The sequence below is a fragment of the Orcinus orca genome, chromosome 18, assembly GCF_937001465.1.
Source record: "Orcinus orca chromosome 18, mOrcOrc1.1, whole genome shotgun sequence".
NCBI classification, from domain to species: domain Eukaryota; kingdom Metazoa; phylum Chordata; class Mammalia; order Artiodactyla; family Delphinidae; genus Orcinus; species Orcinus orca.
The window spans coordinates 23,537,129-23,560,670 of NC_064576.1; the positions used below are offsets into that span (position 1 = coordinate 23,537,129).

The 23,542-nt window shown below is 36.7% G+C and overlaps 1 pseudogene; it reads right to left on the reverse strand.

Moving 5' to 3' along the window:
• Positions 1-312: 312 nt before the first annotated feature.
• Positions 313-23,542, reverse strand: part of LOC101285461 (protein enabled homolog) — a 109,405-nt pseudogene continuing 86,175 nt past the window's right edge.

Here is a 23,542-nt window from a genome sequence, read left to right on the forward strand (position 1 = left end):
CGGTGTCCTTGCCTGACTGGTTTAGTATTTTCTGCATAACTGATACAGGAACTCCTATACAACTCTCTTCCACCCTGTTGTAAAAGTCAGAAAAAAGCATCAAACTGGGAGGGTACTAGCTTATTGCCAGAGTAGTAATGTCTCAAGGCTTTCAAAGTATGTTGTCTTTTCCCTCGTTCTGTTTGTCTCCATTTTCTTTTTACAGCTCACAGAATGTAGGGGTTTTGTTGTTGTTAACAGTTGTTCTTTGCAGGTTTTTTTTTTTTTTTTCTTTCTCCAGATTAAAGTCCTATCTCTTCTTAGTTTGTTTCTCTATGTGGTATTTCACTTGCTCAGTTCCTGCCTGATTGCATCGATGAGCTCTTCTTGTAGCTTAGTTACTTCTTTTCTCATTTCTTCTAAAGTGTTTGGCTTCAGCCTGTCATAGTCCAGTCCTTCTGTCTGGACTCCGTTGGCACTGGAGGGTGCAGATTTTGGTCTATAAATAACAGGTGACTTGCTGCCATTCATTGTATTTGTTCTTTCCCAAGGTTTTCTTGTTGGTTCAGGTGTACTTGTTGAAGAGGCCTTAGAAGTTACAGGCTCTGAATCTTCATTTTCGTCTTCCTTTCGTTCTGTTCCTATTGTTGATCACTTTTCAGCAATTCTCTTCCTCCTGGCCAGCAGGGTGCTCATTTCTTCCATTAACCCACCACCCCTAATGGAAGGGGTCCTTTTCCACTACCTGTATTTTTTAGATGAGGCCAAATTCACACCAGTGATCTCTCCGCTTGGGAAACAGGAATCCTCCATCCGTGACACTTTCCTAAGTTTTGATCCAGAAATTGCAGCTGCAAGTCCAGGTAAAGGGTGACTGTCTTCAGACATGGATCCCCAAAAGATCCAGATGCAGGGAGGGGAGAAGCAGGAGGTGCTGGAGGAGGAGCGGACCTGATTAGGAAAAAGGTGGTAGAGGAGGCGGAGGCCCTGAGGATGGAAGTGGATGGGATGGAGGGAGTCCTGGGGGAGGAGGGAGTGTGGCTGATGCCTGGGCAGGACCTGGTGGGAGTGGAGGAGCGGGTGGAGGTGCCGGTGGTCCCAAGACAATGCAAGCCTGGCTCAGCAGCAGAGGAGACTCCCAGCACAGAGCTTAGAGGAGTCTCCACAGAGGCAGGGGCAGCAGCGTTTGACATTCTTCGCTCTTGCTCGCATTCCAGCTGCTCCCTTTCTAGTTGCTCTTGCCGCTCTCGTTCTTGCCTTTCTCGGTCCAGTCTCTCCAGCCTCTCCGCTCTTGTCTCTCCCGCTCCAGGCAATCCTGAACTTCTCTTTCTTGTCTCTCTCTCTCCAGCTGCTCCTGTTCTAGTCACTCCCTCTCCAGCCCTCCCCTTTCTAACCTCTCCCCCTCCAATCTCTCCCTTTTCATTCTTTCGCCCTTTCCCGCTCCAGCTCCTTTTCTTTGCTGTGCTTGTACTTGCCTTTGAATTTTTTTGTGTGGTACGCGGGCCTCTCACCGCTGTGGCCTCTCCCGCCGCGGAGCACAGGCTCCGGATGCGCAGGCTCAGCAGCCATGGCTCACGGGCCCAGCCGCTCCACGGCACGTGGGATCTTCCCGGACCTGGGCACGAACCCGTGTCCCCTGCATCGGCAGGCGGACTCTCAACCACTGCGCCACCAGGGAAGCCCTATAGTGTATTTTTAACTTTAGTTATTGTAATCTTCAGCTCTTGTTTTATATATATATATATATATATATATATATATATATATAGTTTTATCAAGTTCTCAGTGACTTCTTCAATTCTTCTCCTGAGCTTGGTAAGCAACTTTATTATTATTACCTGAACTCTTTACCAGGTAGATTTCTTATCTCCATTCAGTTTAGTTCTTTTTCTGAGGTTTTGTCTTTTTCTTTCTTTTGGAACATATTCCTTTGTCTTCTCATTTTGCTAATTCTCTGTGTTTATCTCTATGTATTAGGTAGATCAGATATATCTCCTGGTCTTGAAGGAGTGGTCCATTGTAGAAGGTTTCCTGTGAGGCCCAGAAGAGCAATCCCCTATGGTCACCAGAGCTAGGCACTTCATGAGTATTCCTTCTGTGGGCTGTGTGAGTCCTCCTGTTGTGGTGGGGTCATGTTTGCTACTGGTGTACTGATTGGTGGGGCTGTTCCCTGGCCCAGCTGTTTGCAAGGCCTGGTCCTAACTGCTGCCCCAGTGAGGCTGGATTCAGGGCCTGACTGCAACAGCTGTGGGTATGGTGGTTTTATGGGGTTGGTCCCCTGGCACAGGAGGCATTTTGTGGGGGAGGCATGCCAGACCCACCTGAGGCTGCCTGCCAGGTGTGGTGGGGTAGGGCTTGCTTTGGAAAGGCACTGACCAGGGTGGATGGATTGGACAGGGTGGGTCCTCAGGGGACTGCTAGGACAGGGAAGGAAATACTAGCAGGGTAGTTAGCAAATGTCAGAAATAATGCCCACCAGCGCCTGGCCAGCTAGGTAAAAGGAGAATTAGAAAAATGGCATCTACCACTGGTTTGGTACCTTGATAAAGTTCCAGTAGATCCCTGCTCCTTTGCGACTCACCCTAAAGTTTGTCAATGAATCTCCTTCACATATAGCCCAGGCACTTTTCAAACATAGGTCTCTTTGCCGGAACTCAGAGTGAGTGAGTTTGTGCACAATCCATTTAAGAGCAGAGTCTGTTTGCTATAGCCCTCCAGCTCTCCCAGCCATAAGCCTCGGTGGTTTTCAAAGCCAGACATTATATGGGATCATCTTCCAGGTGCAGGTCCCCAGGGCTGGGCTGCCTGATGTAGAGCTCAAACCCTTTGCTCCTTAGGGAGGACCTCTGCGTTTGTGATATCCCCTCCCACTGTGGGTCACTGTGCCAGGGATGTGGGTCCTGACTAGACTGCATCTCTGCCCCTCCTAGCCATCTCAATTTGGATTTTTCTTTATATCTTTAGCTGTAAAAGAGGCATTCTGCTAGTCTTCAGGTTGTTCTTAGAAAAACTTCTATACATAGCATAGTTTTTGTGTGTCTACGGGAGGAGGTGAGCTGAGGTTCTTCCTACTCCACCATCTTGATTCTCTCCTCCTTCTTGAAAGGACTACTCTTGATGAAGATATACAGTGAATTAAAGGCAAGTATTTTGTTTGTAAAGTAGGAGCATCTGTGGCATATATTAGAAATTTAACAGCATTTATATTCTTCCAAACCTGGTTATATGATATTTTCCCCATTAATCACATGGCAAGGTATATATCAGAGTAGTAATGCAGAGAGTTGGCAAGTGTCATATTGCAAAACAACACACAATTTATTTTCCAAAAATACTTATTCTGAAAATTAAATGACACCTTAAACAAAATAAATGTCCAGAATATAACTTAAAATTTGGCTATTTTATCAACAAAGATTATCCACTTCTCTTTGATACTTAATCACTTTTGTGCTATCTTTATACGGACACTATTTTTTAAGCTGAAAATTTTCAGCATTATCAACATTAACATTATCAACATTAGCATTACTTAATCAAAACAACAAACTACTCAGGAAGAATTAAAATTTTGAAAGTGCATAAATATTTCAAATATCTTGATCTTCTACTACTGATGATACTTTCTACTGCTACTAACATTGACTGTTCATTTGTTTCTGTGGAAAACAGATCCACCAAAACATAATTTCCAGAACATAATTTCCAAGAAAGATTAATTTGGAAAGCAGCAGATTTAAAAGTTCATTCAATATCATTTTTAAGCTTCTCTTGAAACCAATGACAAAATTTCTTGGCAAGAGTGAAAACTAGAGTTGCTAGTACTGTACTGACTGTTGTTTTTTAAAAAATGGATTTAACTGGAATGTGGATTTCTTCTTAAAATAATGCAATAAGGAACAAAATTCTGGAAAGTATATTCCTTTTGTACATTATCAAATGTCAGGAAGTATTTTGTATATTATGAAATTACATTCATTTTAGGAAAATACTCGTAAATTATGTAAATGATTTGTGAAATTATTATGGAAAATATGGAATTATTGTGAAAAAATATGGGAATTATCTTCCTGTCTTTAAACATGTACTATATGACAAATACACTTCCTCTGCAGCTTAAATTAGTTTTCTTGTTTACTCTCTACAAAAGTTAAAAAGTTATGTATCTTATTAATACAAGATTATTTATTATAAATTTGCTTTTCTTTTTGCCTACCTTACCTAAAATTTTCATCTCAGAGAAGAGTAAGATAAATTCTAAAAGGAATATGGAGACTGAGATGTATTATCGAGGGATATACATTGAATAGAGAGATAATATTCATGTTCTAATATAAAAAGCATTATACATTGTGGGGAGGATAACTGTGTTAATCAAGATGTTATTATGAGAGAGGATTTTCTAATTTTCTACCAACATTCCCATTAGAATGTCAATAATGCACCTAAAGGAAACACCTAAGTACATTGTCCTGTGTGGCGGAGGGTAAGCATCATCCACAGGTTTCATCATCTCTGATTATGGTAGAATGAGATTGAGTCCTTTTCTGACCTAGTGATATTTGAGGGGTGAGAAGGAAAAAAGTAAAGAGAGAGAGAGAGAGAATCAGATTTGAAAGAGTCCCATTTTCCACCTATATAGTCTTTAACATAAAGAGGGGGATATATGTTATATCAGGCAAGATTCTACAAGGGCAGAGATAGGAGAGATAGTGACTCACCTGGCTCTCTAAATTAGATTGAGGAAAGTGGATATCTAGAAGTCTTCTATATAATAATCTAGTACAGAGATATCACCACAGAACCTTGGTAGTGTGCTTAGGTATGAGTCATGAGCCTTTCAGAACCTGTAGGCTTAGAATTAAGAACTAAAATATAGCTCTGAATAAAAATGCTGAGCAAAAAACACAAGTGGGATTATTGTAGTGAGTCAGATGGAAAATTTTGTGGGATTTAAGGTTTGTTTTCACCAAGAAGAGAAGCTGAGCTATGTATATCAAAGAGTGTCCCAGCCTATGCTGACTGTCTGGATGTGATTATTATTAATAGCAACTCTTTACTGTCAAAGTATTCCATTCTGAACAATAAGTCACATGGTCACTACAGATAGTGTATATTCTCCAAGGGCTTTGCCATTGAAATTATAGAAGTAGAAAGAGGAAAGGGATGCTGAGTAACTAGAAAATTTTATCTAATAGACACCAAACATTATTTAAAAGGACAACAAAAAAATAAGGTACCATACAATTTTCAAACTTTATATAACAGAAAGTTACTTTTCTCCCTCATCCATGCATACATGCTATTGAGTCAGACCAAATTAATTAGAGATTAACTATTATGCTTTCTAGGCACATCAGCATTGTAGTATGAAATAAAATTTCCAATTCCACAGCATTGCACTATTTATAAGATTTAAAGATAATGGAATAAAATTGTATTTTTGTTTTGTCTTTATTTTTGAATTTTATTTAATTTTCTTTATACAGCAGGTTCTTATTAGTCATCAATTTTATACACATCAGTGAATACATGTCAATTCCAATCGCCCAATTCATCACACCCCCACCCCCACCCTCTGCCGCTTTCCCCCCTTGGTGTCCATACATTTGTTCTACACATCTGTGTCTCAACTTCTGCCCTGCAAACTAGTTCACCTATACCATTTTTCTAGGTTCCACATATATGCGTTAATATACGATATTTGTTTTTCTCTTTCTGACTTACTTCACTCTGTATGACAGTCTCTACATCCATCCATGACTCTACAAATGACCAAATTTCATTCTTTTTTATGGTTGAGTAATATTCCATTGTATATAAGTACCACAACCTCTTTATCCATTCGTCTGTTGATGGGCATTTAGGTTGCTTCCATTACCTGGTTATTGTAAATAGTGCTGCAATGAATATTGGTGTGCATGTGTCTTTTTGAATTATGGTTTTCTCTGGGTATATGCCCAGTAGTGGGATTCCTGGATCACATGGTAACTCTATTTTTAGTTCTATAAGGAACCTCCATACTGTTCTCCATAGTGGCTGTATAAATTTACATTCCCACCAACAGTGCAAGAGGGTTCCCTTTTCTCCACACCCTCTCCAGCATTTGTTGTTTGCAGATGTTCTGATGCTGCCCATTCTAACTGGTGTGAGGTGATACCTCATTGTAGTTTTGATTTGCATTTCTCTAATAATTAGTGATGTTGAGCAGCTTTTCATGTGCTGCTTGGCCATCTGTATGTCTTCTTTGGAGAAATGTCTATTTAGGTCTTCGGCCCATTTTTGGATTGGGTTGCTTGTTTTTTTAATATTGAGCTGCATGAGCTGTTTATATATTTTGGAGATTAATCCTTTGTCCATTGATTCATTTGCAAATATTTTCTCCTATTCTGAGAGTTGTCTCTTCATCTTGTTTATGGTTTCCTTTGCTATGCAAAAGCTTTGAAGTTTCATTAGGTCCCATTTGTTTATTTTTGTTTTTACTTCCATTACTCTAGGAGGTGGATGAAAAAAGATCTTGCTGGGCTTCCCTGGTGGCACAGTGGTTGAGAGTCCACCTGTCGATGCAGGGGACGCAGGTTCGTGCCCCGGTCCGGGAAGATCCCACATGCCGCGGAGCGGCTGGGCCCGTGAGCCATGGCCGCTAAGCCTGCGCGTCCGGAGCCTGTGCTCTGCAGTGGGAGAGGCCACAATGATGAGAGGCCCGCGTACTGCCAAAAAAAAAAAAAAAAAAAAAAAAAAGATCTTGCTGTGATTTATGTCAAAGAGCGTTCTTCCAATGTTTTCCTCTAACAGTTTTACAGTGTCCGGTCTTACATTTACATCTCTAATCCATTTTGAGTTTATTTTTGTATATGATGTTAGGGAGTATTCTAATTTCATTCTTTTACACATAGCTGTCCAGTTTTCCCAGCACCAATTATTATTTTTTTTTTTAAAAGATGTGTCTTTTCTTTTTAATTAATTAATTAATTTACTTATTTTTGGATGCGTTGGGTCTTCGTTTCTGTGCGAGGGCTCTCTCTAGTTGCGGCAAGCGGGGGCCACTCTTCATCGCGGTGCGCGGGCCTCTCACTATCGCGGCCTCTCCTGTTGCGGAGCACAGGCTCCAGACGCGCAGGCTCAGTAGTTGTGGCTCACGGGCCCAGTTGCTCCGCGGCATGTGGGATCTTCCCAGACCAGGGCTCAAACCCGTGTCCCCTGCATCGGCAGGCAGATTCTCAACCACTGCGCCACCAGGGAAGCCCCCAGCACCAATTATTGAAGAGACTGTCCTTTCTCCATTGTATATCCTTGCCTCCTTTGTCATATATTAGTTGGCCATAGGTGCGTGGGTTTATCTCTGGGCTTTCTGTCTTGTTCCATTGATCTATGTTTCTGTTTTTGTGCCAGTACCATATTGTCTTGATTACTGTACCTTTGCAGAATAGTCTGAATTCAGGGAGTCTGATTCCTCCAGCTCCGTTTTTTTCCCTCAAGACTGCTTTGGCTATTCGGGGTCCTTGGTGTCTCCATACAAATTTTAAAATTTTTTGTTCTTGTTCCATAAAAAATGCCATTGGTAATTTGATAGGGATTGAACTGAATCGGTAGATTGCTTTGGGTAGTATAGTCACTTTCACAATATTAATTCTTCCAATCCAAGAACATGGTCTATCTCTCCATCTGTTGGTTTCATTTCTTTCATCAGTTTCTTATAGTGTTCTGCATACAGGTCTTTTGTCTCCCTAGGTAGGTTTATTCCTAGGTATTTTATTCTTTTTGTTGCAGAGGTAAATGGGAGTGTTTCCTTAATTTCTCTTTCAGATTTTTCATCATTAGTGTATAGGAATGCAAGAGATTTCTGTGCATTAATTTTGTATCCTGCTACTTTACCAAATTCACTGATTAGCTCTAGTGGTTTTCTGGTGGCATCTTTAGGATTCTCTATGTATAGTATCATGTCATCTGCAAACAGTGACAGCTTTACTTTCTCTTTTCCAATTTGGATTCCTTTTATTTCTTTTTCTTCTCTGATTGTTGTGGCTAAAACTTCCAAAACTATGTTGAATAATAGTGGAGAGAGTGGACATCCTTGTCTTGCTCCTCATCTTAGAGGAAACGCTTTCAATTTTTCACCATTGAGAATGATGTTTGCTGTGGATTTGTAGTATATGCCCTTTATTATGTTGAGGTTAGTACTGTCTATGCCCACTTTCTTGAGAGGTTTTATCAAAAATGGGTGTTGAATTTTGTCAAAAGCTTTTTCTGTATCTCTTGGGATGATCATATGGTTTTTACTCTTCAGTTTGTTAATATGGTGCATCACATTGACTGATTTGCATATACTGAAGAATACCTGCATCCCTGGGATAAATCCCACTTGATCATCATGTATGGTGCTTTTAATGTGTTGTTGGATTCTGTTTACTAGAATTTTGTGGAGGATTTTTGCATGTATATTCATCAGTGATATTGGTCTGTAATTTTCTTTTTTTGTAGTATCTTTGTCTGGTTTTGGTAACAGGGTGATGTTGGCCTCATAGAATGAGTTTGGGAGTGTTCCTTCCTCTGCAAGTTTTTGGATGTGTTTGCGAAGGATGGGTGTTAGCTCTTCTCTAAATGTTTAATAGAATTCACCTGTGAAGCCATCTGGTCCTGGATTTTTGTTTGTTGGAAGATTTTTAATCACAGTTTCAATTTCATTACTTGTGATTGGTCTGTTTATATTTTCTATTTCTTCCTGCTTCAGTCTTGGAAGGTCATACCTTTCTAAGAATTTGTCCATTTCTTCCAGGTTGTCCATTTTATTGGCATAGAGTTGCTTGTTGTAGTCTCTTAGGATGCTTTGCATTTCTGCAGTGTCTGTTGTAACTTCTCCTTTTTTATTTTTAATTTTTACTGATTTGAGTCCTCTCTCTCTTTTTCTTGATGAGTCTGGCTAATGGTTTATCAATTTTGTTTATCTTCTCAAAGAACCAGCTTTTAGCTTTATTGATCTGTGCTATTGCTTTCTTTTTTTCTATTTCAAGTATTTCTCCTCTGATCTTTATGATTTCTTTCCTTCTGCTAACTTTGCGTTTTGTTTGTTCTTCTTCCTCTAGTTCCTTTAGGTGTAAGGTTAGATTGTTTACTTGAGATTTTTCTTGTTTCTTGAGGTAGGTTTGTATAGCTATAAACTTCCCTCTTAAAACTGCTTTTGCTGCATCCCATAGGTTTTGGATCATCATGTTTTCATTGTCATTTGTCTCTAGGTGTTTTTTGATTTCCTCTTTGAATTCTTCAGTGTCTTCTTGGTTATTTAGTAACGTATTGTTTAGCCTTGATTTGTTTGTGTTTTTTATGTTTTTTCCCTTGTAATTCATTTCTAATCTCACAGCGTTGTGGTCAGAAAAGATACTTGATATGATTTCAATTTTCTTAAATTTACTGAGGCTTGATTTGTGACCTAAGATGTGATCTATCCTGGAGAGTGATCTGTGCACACTTGAGAAGAAAGTGTAATCTGCTGTTTTTGGATGGAATGTCCTATAAATATCAATTAAATCTATCTGGTCTATTGTGTCATTTAAAGCTTCTGTTTCCTTATTTATTTTCATTTTGGATGATCTGTCCATTGGTGTAAGTGAGGTGTTAAAGTCCCCCACTATTACTGTGTTACTGTCGATTTCCTCTTTTATAGCTGTTAGTAGTTGCCTTATGTATTGAGGTGCTTCTATGTTGGGTGCATGTATAATTGTTATATCTTCTTCTTGGATTGATCCCTTCATCATTATGTAGTGTCCTTCCTTGTCTCTTGTAACATTCTTTATTTTAAAGTCTATTTTGTCTGATATGGGTATTGCTACTCCAGCTTTCTTTTGGTTTCCATTTGCATGTAATATCTTTTTCCATCCCCTAACTTTCAGTCTGTATGTGTCTCTAGGTCTGAAGTGGGTCTCTTGTAGACAGCATATATATGGGTCTTGTTTTTGTATCCATTCAGTGAGCCTGTGTCTTTTGGTTGGAGCATTTAATCCATTCACATTTAAGGTAATTATCGATATGTATGTTCCTATGACCATTTTCTTAATTGTTTTGGGTTTGTTTTTTTAGGTCCTTTTCTTCTCTTGTGTTTCCCACTTAGAGAATTTCCTTTAGCATTTGTTGTAGAGCTGGTTTAGTGGTGCTGAATTCTCTTAGCTTTTGCCTGTCTGTAAACCTTTTGAGTTCTCCATCGAATCTGAATGAGATCCTTGCCAGGTAGAGTAATCTTGGTTGTAGGTTCTTCCCTTTCATCACTTTAAGTATATCATGCCACTCCCTTCTGGCTTATAGAGTTTCTGCTTTGAAATCAGCTGTTAACCTTATGGGAGTTCCCTTGTATGTTATTTGTCATTTTTCCCTTGCTGCTTTCAATAATTTTTGCCAATTTGTTTACTATGTGTCTCTGCTGTTTCTCCTTGAGTTTATCCTGTATGGGACTCTCTGTGATTCCTGGACTTGGGTGGCTATTTCCTTTCCTATGTTAGGGAAGTTTTTGCCTATAATCTCTTCAAATATTTTCTCGAGTCCTTTCTCTCTCTCTTCTTCTTCTGGGATCCATATAATGCAAATGTTGTAGCATTTAATGTTGTCCCAGAGGTCTCTTAGGCTGTCTTCATTTCTTTTCTTTAGTCTGTTCTGCAGCAGTGAATTCCACCATTCTGTCTTCCAGGTCACTTATCCGTTCTTCTGCCTCAGTTATTCTCCTATTGATTCCTTCTAGTGTAGTTTTCATTTCAGTTATTGTATTGTTCATCTCTGTTTGTTCTTTAATTCTTCTAGGTCTTTGTTAAAACATTTCTTGCCATCTTCTCAATCTTTGCCTCCAATATTTTTCGGAGGTCCTGGATCATCTTCACTATCATTATTCTGAATTCTTTTTCTGGAAGGTTGCCTATCTCCACTTCATTTAGTTATTTTTCTGGGCTTTTATCTTGTTCCTTCATCTGGTACATAGCCCTCTGCCTTTTCATCGTGTCTATCTTTCTGTGAATGTAGTTTGCATCCCACAGGCTGCAGGATTGTAGTTCTTCTTGCTTCTGCTGTCTGCCCTCTGGTGGATGAGGTTATCTTAGAGGTTTGAGCAAGTTTCCTGATGGGAGGGACTGGTGGTGGGGAAAGCTGTTGCTCTGGTGGGCAGAGCTCAGTAAAACTTTAATCCTCTTGACTGTTAATGGGTGGGGCTGTGTTCCCTCTCTGTTGGTTGTGTGGCCTGAGGCAACCCAATACTGGAGACTACCTGGGCTCTTTGGTGGGGCTAATGGCAGACTCTGGGAGGTCTCACGCCAAGGAGTACTTCCCAGAACTTCTGCTGCCAGTGTCCTTATCCCCACGGTGAGCCACAGCCACTCCCCCTGCCTCTGCAGAAGACCCTCCAACGCTAGCAGATAGGTCTGGTTCAGTCTCCTCTGGGGTCACTGCTCCTTCCTCTGGGTCCCGATGCGCACACTACTTTGTGTGTGCCCTCCAAGAGTGGAGTCTCTGTTTCTCCCAGTCCTGTCGAAGCCCTGCAATCAATTCCCACTATGCTTCAAAGTCTTATTCTCTAGGAATTCCTCCTCCCGTTGCTGGACCCCCAGGTTGGGAAGCCTGACGTAGGGCTCAGAACCTTCACTCCAGTGGGTGGACTTCTGTGGTGTAAGTTTTCTCCAGTCTGTGAGTCACCCACCCACCAGTTATGGGATTTGATTTCACTGTGATTGCGCCCCTCCTACCGTCTCACTGTGGTTTCTCCTTTGCCTTTGGATGTGGGGTATCTTTTTTGGTGAGTTCCAGTGTCTTCCTGTCGTCCTTCTACTCCACCGTCTTGGTTCAGGGCCTCCTCTAAAATTGTATTTTTATAGGTTTTGAACTATGTATAGGGAATTGAAAAGCATTACTCACAAAGTAGTTTCAAAGATATTAGCCCCTGCATTGTGAAAAATGGTATCAACATTACTTCCATTTATGTTTATTTTCTCACTCATGTCCCTCATACTGCATTTATGGTTTCTGGAGCTAATACGTGCTTTGTTTTTTGCTATTACTACAAAGCAGTTATATTGCTAAATATAGCTATTTACAAATAAAGCTCACATTTCAACCTCAACAGAAGATGGGGAAATTAATTTTTGTACTCGTTATATTTTTATATATGTTCTTATTTAAACCTGAAGAACAACTTACATAAATTACAGAGAAAACTAAAATATATTAAAAATGTTCCACAATTACTTTAAAGAAAAAAGTTTTTGTTCAAATACAGAAGATAACAAACTTACCTAAATGTGTGATAACCTGAAATATTCTGCAAAGTTGTGTTAAAATTATATTTTTGAAATTATTAAATATATATATTAATGCCTCTAAGGTATAATATTCTTCTAGTGTCATTTTACCAGGCAAAATATGAGAAGACGGAAAGTTCTTTCACTTTTATGTTTAATTTTAACATTTTTATAAGCAAGCGAGAGTCAGAGAAGTCATTTGTTAGGTTAAGATAAATGTTACAGAGACCTTGATAAAATGTCAATGTTAGCAGAAGAAAGTCAACATGTGATACAGTTAAAGTGTGTGTATGTGGGTGTGCGTGTGTATATATGTATATAATCTCTTAACTAGATAAATGCTCCATTTATAATTTTAATCCAACACACATATAAGGCAGGAAAAATGATAAAATATTTTAAAAACAAGTTTACGTTTGACAAGTATCATTTATAATTTTTAAAATTCTATCAAAACTTGACTGTGTTTTGAAATTATTTTAAGTGAATAATGTCTACTCAACTGTAATATGGCTATCAATTTATTATATTTCAAAGGCAAAGGATTTGGGGTGATATTATGGGGGGCGATCATTTTAAAACAGTATCAAATACTGTATATACCACAATACACCTGCAGAACATTCATTTTATTAACACACCCACCCACCCCCAGACACACTTTTAAATGATTTCTTTATAAGGTATGTAGCAGCTGAACTCCACATAGACTCTGTTATGCAAAAGAAGATTAAATAGAGATAAGTGTTATATTTAAACTAAAGACTGGATCAGATTAGATACTTTGCTAAAGATTTATCTTGAAAAATTCTAAATGGAATAGTACTACCTTAGTTAACGAAGGACAAAGAGGATTTTTAGGGCTGTGAAAATACGCTGTATGATACTGTAATGATGTATACATGTCATTGTACATCTTTCCAAACTCATAAAATGTACAACACTAAGAGTGAACACTATGTAAACCATGAACTTTGTGTGATTCTAATGTGGCAATATAGGCTATTCAACTGTAACAACTGCACCACTCTGGGAAGCGGGGGGGGCATGGTTCATAATGGGGGAGGATGTGCATGTGTTTGTCAGGAAGTATATGAGGAATCACTGCACCTTCCTCTCAATTCTGCTGCAAATCAAAAGCTGCTCTAGAAAATAAAGTTTTAAAAAATTAAAATAAAACGATGATTAAGTCACACCTGATTTAAATCCAATGCTTATTTATCATGTTTTGTGGAAATTCAAAGTAAATGTTGCAAGTAACAGTAAGTTGCAAATTGAATTAGTTTTTTTTTAAATCAACCACAATTTATTTTATTTTCAATAATAGTGGGATATTGTGTAAATCATCAACAGATCCATTTCATCTCAGACAACCAGAGAGTCTTGGTAATAATCAATATCTGGCTTTCTTTTTAGTTATTATCATACTTTCAATCCAAACTCCATTCTAAAAAGGATAAATCCCACTCAGTATCTTGAAAACATAATTTTGCAATATGACATTGCTAAAAATTCCACAGATATCTACAACTTTGTTATAATTATATCTGTTTTGCAGAGTAATTTATTAATATGATGTTTTAAAACCCATTATTAAAAGCAGAAAACCAATAGAAAATTAGAGCACATGAACAAAAACTTCCAAGAGTAATATCTAAATAACCAACAAGATTTGAAACACTGGGTAGGATCATTAGCCATTATCAACATGCATATTAAAACATTTAACCCATACCAAATAATGGATTAAAAATATCAGAGACATCAAATTCTGGTGAGTGTTGTACAATCATAATAAAATTATGTTAAAACAAAAAAACTGAATTATGAAAAAACAGTCATCTTAAATTCAAATTTTCACAAGCGCTTCAATTCAATAACTGAAGTAATTTACCTATAAGGTATTTAAACAGCCTTCTATTACAGATAGAATTATAGTTACTTTATACTGGAAGAGTAAGTTTTTTAAGCTAACATATAAGGGCTTTAAATACTGTTTTATTTGTATATAACACATTACAGTGTTTTAATATAAGGCCCTTCCTCCTGATACCCATAACTCTTATTTTTTTGCAGCATTCAGTATATATGGACTATTTATCCCTTAATAAAATGTGCTGAAGGAGTTTCTGAAAGCCATTTCAGTGGAAGTAGTTCCATCATCTATACTGCCTGTTGATAAATTCTATTATTTTACTTTTCAGGTTAACACTTGAAATACCCAAAGTACTATCAGAGATAACCTGAAGGAGCAAGCAGCATGGATTTCATCTGTATAAATTGTTAAGGAAAGATTTGAAAAAAAATATTTCACTATAGTAAAGAACATCTCAACAGATGGAAAAGCTAATCTTGCATTTGTGATGAACATCAGAAATTCCTTTCAGAAATATTATTAGCAAAATTTAGCTCACCGGATATCTGGTAAAAGTCATATTTTGCTAAAAGCTATGCAATTAAGGAATTACTTGACTTTGGTTCAACATTCTAAAATTATAAATAAATTAACAGACGAAACTGCCAAAAATCTTTCCAGCCAGTAGGAGTTCAGGTTAAGGTGGTGATATCTTTTGGGCAAAGAGATCTATTTGATTAGAATACAGAGGTAGGGCAAGAATAGATGTCCAAAATTATGTGTTCTCCTAACTTAGCCCTGGATTTTCTTCAAAGGACAAATCCGGTGAAGTTCCGACCATAATGTCCAGATCCTTATTTCTAAGTTAAAAAAATCTATGTTGCATAGAGACCAATTTATGTTTTGCTTCATTCAAAATTTCTCTTCATTTTTTTTACATTTAGTTATATGGAAATTCTGAGACTTTTTAAATGCTATATTTAACTAAGTTATTTCCTTATATCTGAGGTTAAATTTATCTTGTTATTTCTTTCTACATGATTTCTCAGTGTCCTCCTTATGTACATTCTTTTCTACTGTTGTTTTGGGAGAACTGTCTAACCAAATGTTATTTTTAGGATACATCAGATAAGTTTCTGGGTACTATAGCGTTTAAGAACATAGGCCTGAACCTAGAGTCTGGGATTGTAAGTCTGTCCTGGCCCTTACTAAATGAGTTACCCTTGGTACCCAGAGACAACTATAATTCAAAAAGACACATGCACCCCAATGTTCATTGCAGCACTATTTACAATAGGCAGGCCATGGAAGCAACCTAAATGCCCATCGACAGATGAATGGATAATAAAGATGTGGTACATATATACAATGGAATATTACTCAGCCATGAAAAGGAACGAAATTGGGTCATTTGTAGAAAAATGGTACAGATGAACTGGTTTGCAAGGCAGAAATAGAGGCACAAATGTAGAGAACAAACATATGGACAACAAAGGGGGAAGCGGGGGTGGGAGGGGTGGTGGTAGGATGAATTGGGAGATTGGGATTGACATATATACACTAATATGTATAAAATAGATAACTAATAAGAACCTGCTGTATAAAAATAAATAAATTAAATTAAATTAAAAAAAAAAGATAAATAAATGAGCTGCCTTGGGTAAAGTACTGATTGAACCTCTCTGTTTAGAGACTCCATCTGTAGATGGGGCTGTAGGATAATGATTAAATAAACCAACCCATGAAAATACTAAGAGGAGCGGAGAGCATGTATCAATAAATTCTCAATAAATAATAGATATTATTTTTATATTTGTACATCCTTTTGTCTGTCTTTAAGTACAGTTGGTTGCCTGTCTAACCTATATTTTACAGCCTGTCACTGTGCCAGGCCTCCTGCTTATTTCTCATAAAATGAGAATAACCCTCAAAAAATATCCCTGGATTACTGCAGTAATCTCCCAATTATTGCCTGGTGTCTGATCAATCAGTTGTCCAGTGATGTCAGATTACTGTGTAAAAGAATATTTTCCAAAACATATTCCATTAAACCTTGGTCTTTTTTGGTGTATCATGTGAGAAAAGTAATATGTGGTTTATGTTCAGAAAGCCCATTGTTTTACATGGTCTTTTTGGATCTCCATAGGAATTTTAGCAAAATACAGCTCCTGGGGAGTACTACAGTTAAATTTTGTTTAACTCATAATTTGACAAGTTTATTTCAGCAACTTCGCTCCAACTAAGAAATCGTATTACTATTATTAACTACTGTTCTGAGGAGCATGTTATAAAAACACTACAATTGTTCTATCTTGAATTAATAATTTTTTCTCACAGTGTAAGGCAAGGAATTCTAAGATATTCATGTGATTTGGGGGCAATGGAGTTACTACAAGTATCCACAAATACAGATGAGAATCAAATATTGTCTGTGTGATGGAATAGATAATAGCTGGAATATATGAACTAATTTTCAAATATATATATCCGCCTTTATTACTAATAATATACTCCTATTATTAGTATATACTAATAATATACTTAAACATGCTATTTAATATATAGTAATTTAGTATTACATAAATGTTAAAATACAATTAAAATCATGTAAGACTACATATTATACTTCATTGTTATAAAAAGGGTAAGAACTATATATGAGGAGAAAAGACCTAGTTTTAAAAATCAGCTAAACATGGACTGAATGTCTGTTCCCTCATTAACACAACAGAATCCACTACTTATATGAAACCTCACTTACAAGGCTGTTATGAGCAAAGTTTGTCAACATTGGTAAAAATTTCTTCAGAGTCCATAGCATCAAGTACATAATAAGATGTTACTTCTTTCATTCTTTCCTTTTGCTTCTCAAGTGTAATTTTATCAGGGTATAGACTTGTCTTTTTCATTTCTACATTCATAGTATATATAGCTCACTATATACATTATAATATATATAGTAGCTCTCCAAACAATATTTGCTAAAGTGATTGATTGTAAAATGGGGATGGCAGAGAGTTAAAAAATTATTAATATAGAAATAAAATATGTAGCCAATAATCACATTACTAAAATGCATATTTATGGAATTTTAATTTTTATTCATTAAATAAAGATGAATATTTGTTCTGTTTGTTTTATACAAGTATAACTATTTTTCTACTTCGTTTGTGTACTCACTTATAAATCTACAGCTGCTTATGTTGTCCCAGCTGGCAAGAAATGTAATTTTCACAGCGTTTGTCATAGATATTAGGAACAGATGCAAACCTCACCTGAGCACTCACGCTATTTAAAACCCCAGATTGACTCAGAGCATTAACATTACTTCTTCATACTCTTAGCAGGAATCTGTCTTTACGTTTAGCCTAAGTCTAAGACAAATGAATTTGTCTGAGAAAGTCAACTACATATAGTCAACTCTCTTTGCCTGAGCTGCTAGTAATTTGTTTAATGTAAATTATGTACCCAAAGCAAATCTATGAGTCATTAGAGAACCATACAGTAAACCCCCAAAAGAGCAAATCATCCCAGGTAAGCTCATTTTCCTATTGCAGCATATGGGCTAAAAATTGAAGATTTTTTAAAAGTTTGTAGTTTATTATCATTACCATCAAAAATAACTGTTCTAAGAACAAACATACTGTAACATCAGAGTGGTCATTGTTCAGGATTTCTGGCTGCAAACAATGCAATCATGAGTCACTTAAGCAGAAACAGAATTCATTAATGGATGTTTGCCAGTTTACAGAATCTCTGGTAAGGCCAAAACAAGCAAGAAAAAGGTAGCAACAACATTCCACACACTACAGTGATTTCTCTACCTAAACATCACTGCCACTATCAGTGGCTCCTATCACATTCAAGGACTGGTATCAGAAACTCTACTATTGCCATCCTTGAGGAGCAGGACACCCTGTCTCATAAGTTGCCAAAAGACTGATTTCCTTCTAGGTGTTGACCACTTCTATATCTAAATTTTTTTTTTTTTTTTGGTACGCAGGCCTCTCACTGTTGTGGCCTCTCCCGTTGCGGAGTACAGGCTCCGGACGCGCAGGCTCAGTGGCCATGGCCCACGGGCCCAGCCGCTCCGCGGCATGTGGGACCTTCCCGGACCAGGGCATGAACCCGTGTCCCCTGCATCGGCAGGCAGACTCTTAACCACTGAGTCACCAGGGAAGCTCTATATCTAAATCTTGCTTGGTTGCATTCACTGGAGTAACTGGATTAAATAACTGTTCTCTACTTGAAAGGGATCCTGTGGATGCAGGCTTTCTAATTCTGAGAAGGTAGGACTCATGGTGTCAAAAATTATCAAGATACAGAGAAGGAGTGCAAAACATATTGGATAGCTATAGGTAACAGATGGTCTCAGAGTAGAAAACAATATTGTATAAGGATGGATATGATTTCTAGGAATACATGCTCTTTTACCAAAACAATAAATGTTTATTTAGAACACTGAAAGACTTGCTTTAATCATATATGTAGCTATTAAGTGATCAATTATTTATCAATTGTGACACTGTAATGAGTGTTGGTGGCACAAAGCTACAGATACCATTCTGAACTACTGTCAATATAGCATAGAAAGTAGATATATGGTTGTAAGTTCACAGAAACAAGGCAAATCTGTAATGACGGTATACAGATGGAAAATCAGAGGGGACATTTTGTTTGTCTTCATGGGAATGTCATAATTATCTTCAAAAATAAAATTTTGGGACAGAAGATGTGACACTGAAAAAAGTAAACATTCTAAAGGTGGACAAAGGGACAAAAGGTATGTTTTTCTCAGGAGAAATACAGAGTTGAAACCATCACATTGTGTTGAGAATTTTCTTTGCTCGAAAGTATATTTTATTAGATATTAATACAGCCACTCTTGCTTTCTTATTTTTTATTAATGTTTGCACGGTATATCTGTTTCCATTATTTTATTTCAACCTATCTATGCTATTGAACTTGAATAGAAATTCTTGTAAGCAACATACAGTTTAGTCATGATGTTTTGTTCTGTTTTGACAATCTGTATCTTTAGATTGGCTCCAAACAACAAATGCAGATACTTACAGATCATGATAGAAACAGACACTGGCATGCTTTAACCTCAGAATTCCAGTTTCTAATACCGCAGCACAGTAAGTATTTCTAATTTTGCTTCATGGCTTGAGAATGGCAGGAAATGACACAGAACAGGAATAAATTATACATCCATCAAATCATTGTCAAGTGCCTACCATGTGCCAGGCTGCGATATCTGTTGGAGTTATAGTGATAATCAAAACCGGTACTTGTTGTCAGAAGGCTTTCAATCTAGTAGACTACAGTACCAGAGCAAGTTCTGTAGTGTGACTCATTAAACTGTTCTAAATACACATGTCTATTGTCAAGACTGGTCCTAACGATGAGAGATGGAATTGGGATGGGGTTATCAATGGTCTCAATTGAAGAGAGAAGAGGAATTCAGAAGTTAGACATTAGGAAGATAAAACATAAACTATTCCAGGATATATTTTCTTTTTCTCTCATATTTTGGTTGTTAGTCAAGAGTCAAGATGTTTTTCTACTTCTTAAATAATCTGTAACATTCCAATTGAAAACATTCCCCTGATTTAAGCCATATGAGGTTTTACATTAAATGACTTGAAATTTCAAAATTAAACTCTAATTAAAACAATATCAAATGTGTCAGTTTTATGTTTAACTTAATATATATACACAAGTCAACCTACTTATGAAAAGGTGTGTCCATTTTTAATGTCTGTATATGAGTTCATATTATAAATATACTGAAAATATCATAGGATTAATTCTGATGATATTTACAACAATTAAAATATAAGTTAAAAAAATTTTCCCTACTACTTTAGTACTTAGGAAGGGTTGAATATTTGTTTAAAGAATTAATTATGGTAAAGCACAGGAAATATAATTTTATGATTTCAATCTTCTGCTTCATTTATGATAAGAAGCTCAAGTTCTTTTGCTAATACTTTATTCTGACTATCCTCCATCTAACTTGCTCTGTTTTAATTCCTTGTCCTTGGGGCTATGGGTACAAGTCAAAAGTTTGTGCTGAAGATGGAATATATTTTTATTCATTTAGAGTAAAAAAAATACCTCCCCTTTGTTCTATTTCTGGATATATCCTCAGCACTGGAAAACTGCCTTGTACAGAGTCAGGCAACTGATTAATATTCTTTGAGTTAAATACTTCAGACTTCCAGAACTAAACCTCATGCTACAGGAACAGTTATCAGAAAAGTCTTATATTAGCAGTCACAGGGTATTTTAGCATGGGTAACTAAACTATAGGTTAATTTCCAAAAGATAAACAACCTACTTTCCTTGCATTTATAGCAAAAGGAAGTGATATGGGGCTTCCCTGGTGGCGCAGTGGTTGACAGTCCGCCTGCCCATGCAGGGGACACGGGTTTGTGCCCGGTCCGGGAAGATCCCACATGCCATGGAGCGGCTAGGCCCGTGAGCCATGGCCGATGAGCCTGCGTGTCCGGAGACTGTGCTGCGCAACGGAAGAGGCCACAACAGTGAGAGGCCTGCATACCGCAAAAAAAAAAAAAAAAAAAAGGAAGTGATATGGTTTAGATAACAAAGCTTACCTAACCTCTAACACTGAGTATTAGTTTGGATCCACCTATTGAAGACACTACAGGGATAATCAATATCCAACTGAGATCCATTAATGCATTTTGTATTTTGCTGATCACCCCAAAATATATTTATTTTTGTAGAACAATCTTTGGAAAATATTGCAACTAGTCATCCTTATTCATCAACTTCTGAATATTTATATATAACACTTTATCTGAAAAAATCATTACCCTTTATATGTTCTTTTTTATCCCTAGGCACACTCTATAATCTTGGAAAACGTCAAAGATCAACATAATAAAGAACTGTAGTATAAACCAACTATTCTTATAATGGTACTTATTTCTCTAATAGACTTGCTATTTGTTATAGTTTAGCTTTGAACAACATATAAATTTTGGTAAAAAATATTAGAACAAAATTTATATGGAAGGTATTTTTTGTTAAAACATACTTTGACTATATTAAAGATAAAGCCACTTTCAGAATAAAAAAGTTAAAAAAAAGAAAGTACTAAAGAAGGAGAACATGCTCCCCAGCTGAGCTAATAGCAATGAAGAACATTTTTTGGATTTAGTCATGGCACTGGGAGGTTGAATGATAGTTTGATGGCCTTGGAGACTAGCAGCCTTGACAGAGCCTCTGAGATCTGTCAATCAGGGATGAGTGGACAGGGTTAAGACCTAAGGGCCATGAGAATAAAGGTAATATAATAGAGAGAGCCTTGTCTCAGGAGAAGAACAAAAGTTTCTGAAACACACACATCCCTGAAAGAAGCAGCGATAAGTACAGCAGCTGCCTCAAAATAACGGCAAGAATAACCAACTAGGTTATTAAATGCTCCCAATTTGTAGGAAGTCCATTTACCTCCATAGGAAAAAGTGTTTAAAATTCAGCAAAATGAATTCCTAGGGAGAGAGATGTTTTTATCTCTGTATTTAGAAGTTTTGGGGCTTTTGCATCCATTTCAAAACAGTTGTTATTTTCCATTTTGCCACTTCATATCACTGAAAACAGTGGCTTCAAATGTAATTAAATTACAAAAGAAAAAATGTTATCTCCACAGCCCAAAGCTAAACGAGTTAATCTTTGAAACATGGTCAGTGTTGAAATGAGTATTTCCCAAATGCTCCATTACAGCTAAATACTTGAATTCACCCTTTATTTGAAAGAATGTTTTCTGTTTAAAGTTTTATTAAAACTTCTGGATACATTAGAAATTTAATTTAAGTGCTTATCAAATTATATCAAGTAAAATTGGCCTCAGACATAATAGAGATTAAAACTTGACACAAGCTGGAAGCACTGCCTCTTGGTAAAACTCTTTCACGGAAAAATGTCACACAAATGTGTTCTTAGAAAAATAAAATGTATGGAGAAAAAATTAATTTGTTTTTATTTATTATACTTTTAAGCTCTGAATACAGATGGAGAACTCGAATCTTCTATTAATTAAACCAGTTATGTTTGGATTTATCACTAATTGTTTTAAAAACTTAAAATTAATAAATATATATTTGAAATATTCTAAACTTACAAAGAGTCTGAATAAATTTGAAATATCTATATTAATACAAGTTCTTAAAACTTTAATAAGTACAGTGCTTCATAGGCGACTCAGAAAGTAATGAACATATTAGTATTTTAGCAACTTTAGCTATTTAAAAAATTAATCCACTCACATATAAAAAGAGTAAAATAGTACTGAAATATCATTTTTTTCTATTAATCATTTACGTTAATCTAACTAATATTTTTAAAATGCTGACATGACCCTCTGTCTTAGAATTGACAATTTTTAGCCTTGCTTCCTAACATTCTTGGAAGCCTTATGATGATTGATTTTGTAGTGAATACAAAAAATAAATGATGCAGGTTCTTTATGCTTTCCAAACAAACCAACCTAGTACTTAAACAGCAATTACAACAATAAAATCTATTCAAAGGTTACCCATCAGTTGAAATTACTTTAAAAATTTAATGTTTCTTTTTCCAGTGACCAGAGATTTCTTGCTATTCTTGAGCACATACTACCCTTATTCACTGCACTGACTGCTGTTTCTCCGTTTCTTATTCCTGCTCTTTTAATCTTGGTTACCCATCACTATGGATGATTTCAGGTATCTGTTTTCTTCCATCTTCTCTTCATTTTTTCTCTCTCTATTCCTAGGGGCTTTATGAAACCTCATCTTAATCAACTACACACATACAAGTGTGGTATTTTAATCCAATTCTGACCCTACCTACACCCAGGCTGATCAACAAGGCTGGGAAAACACACAGAATTATTTAAACTATTCTCACTTTAAATTAATGATCACAAGCTTCCAGAGGAATGGACTGATCACAAAACTCCTCCCCAGTCCACACACTTGTGCTGTCCTAAAACACCCTATACTTTGTCCCCAAACTTCACTCTCACCTTACGATATTGATCTTTACCTCACTGGGAAAAATCAATCAAAAGAGAATTTTCAAAATCTCAAACCACCACCCAGGTCTCCCAAGGTCACCAATATTCATTTTTATTAAATTGTATCATCCTCATTCATGGTACTTTTCATAGCATTTTCATCACTTTCTATCATAATGAATAATTTACTTATTTGTGTTGTTTATAGTTTGTCCCCATTTGCTCTATCTCCCAGTGCCTAGAATAGTGCCTAGCTCATACTGACCCTCAATAAATATTTGTTGAAGTACTTATCCATATAAATAACTTCTATATCTGCACTTTAAGACCTTGCTTATGTTCTCATTCTGAAGCCCTGTTATTAATCATCCACCTGCTGGAAATGTAAACTTAAATACTCATCAACTTATG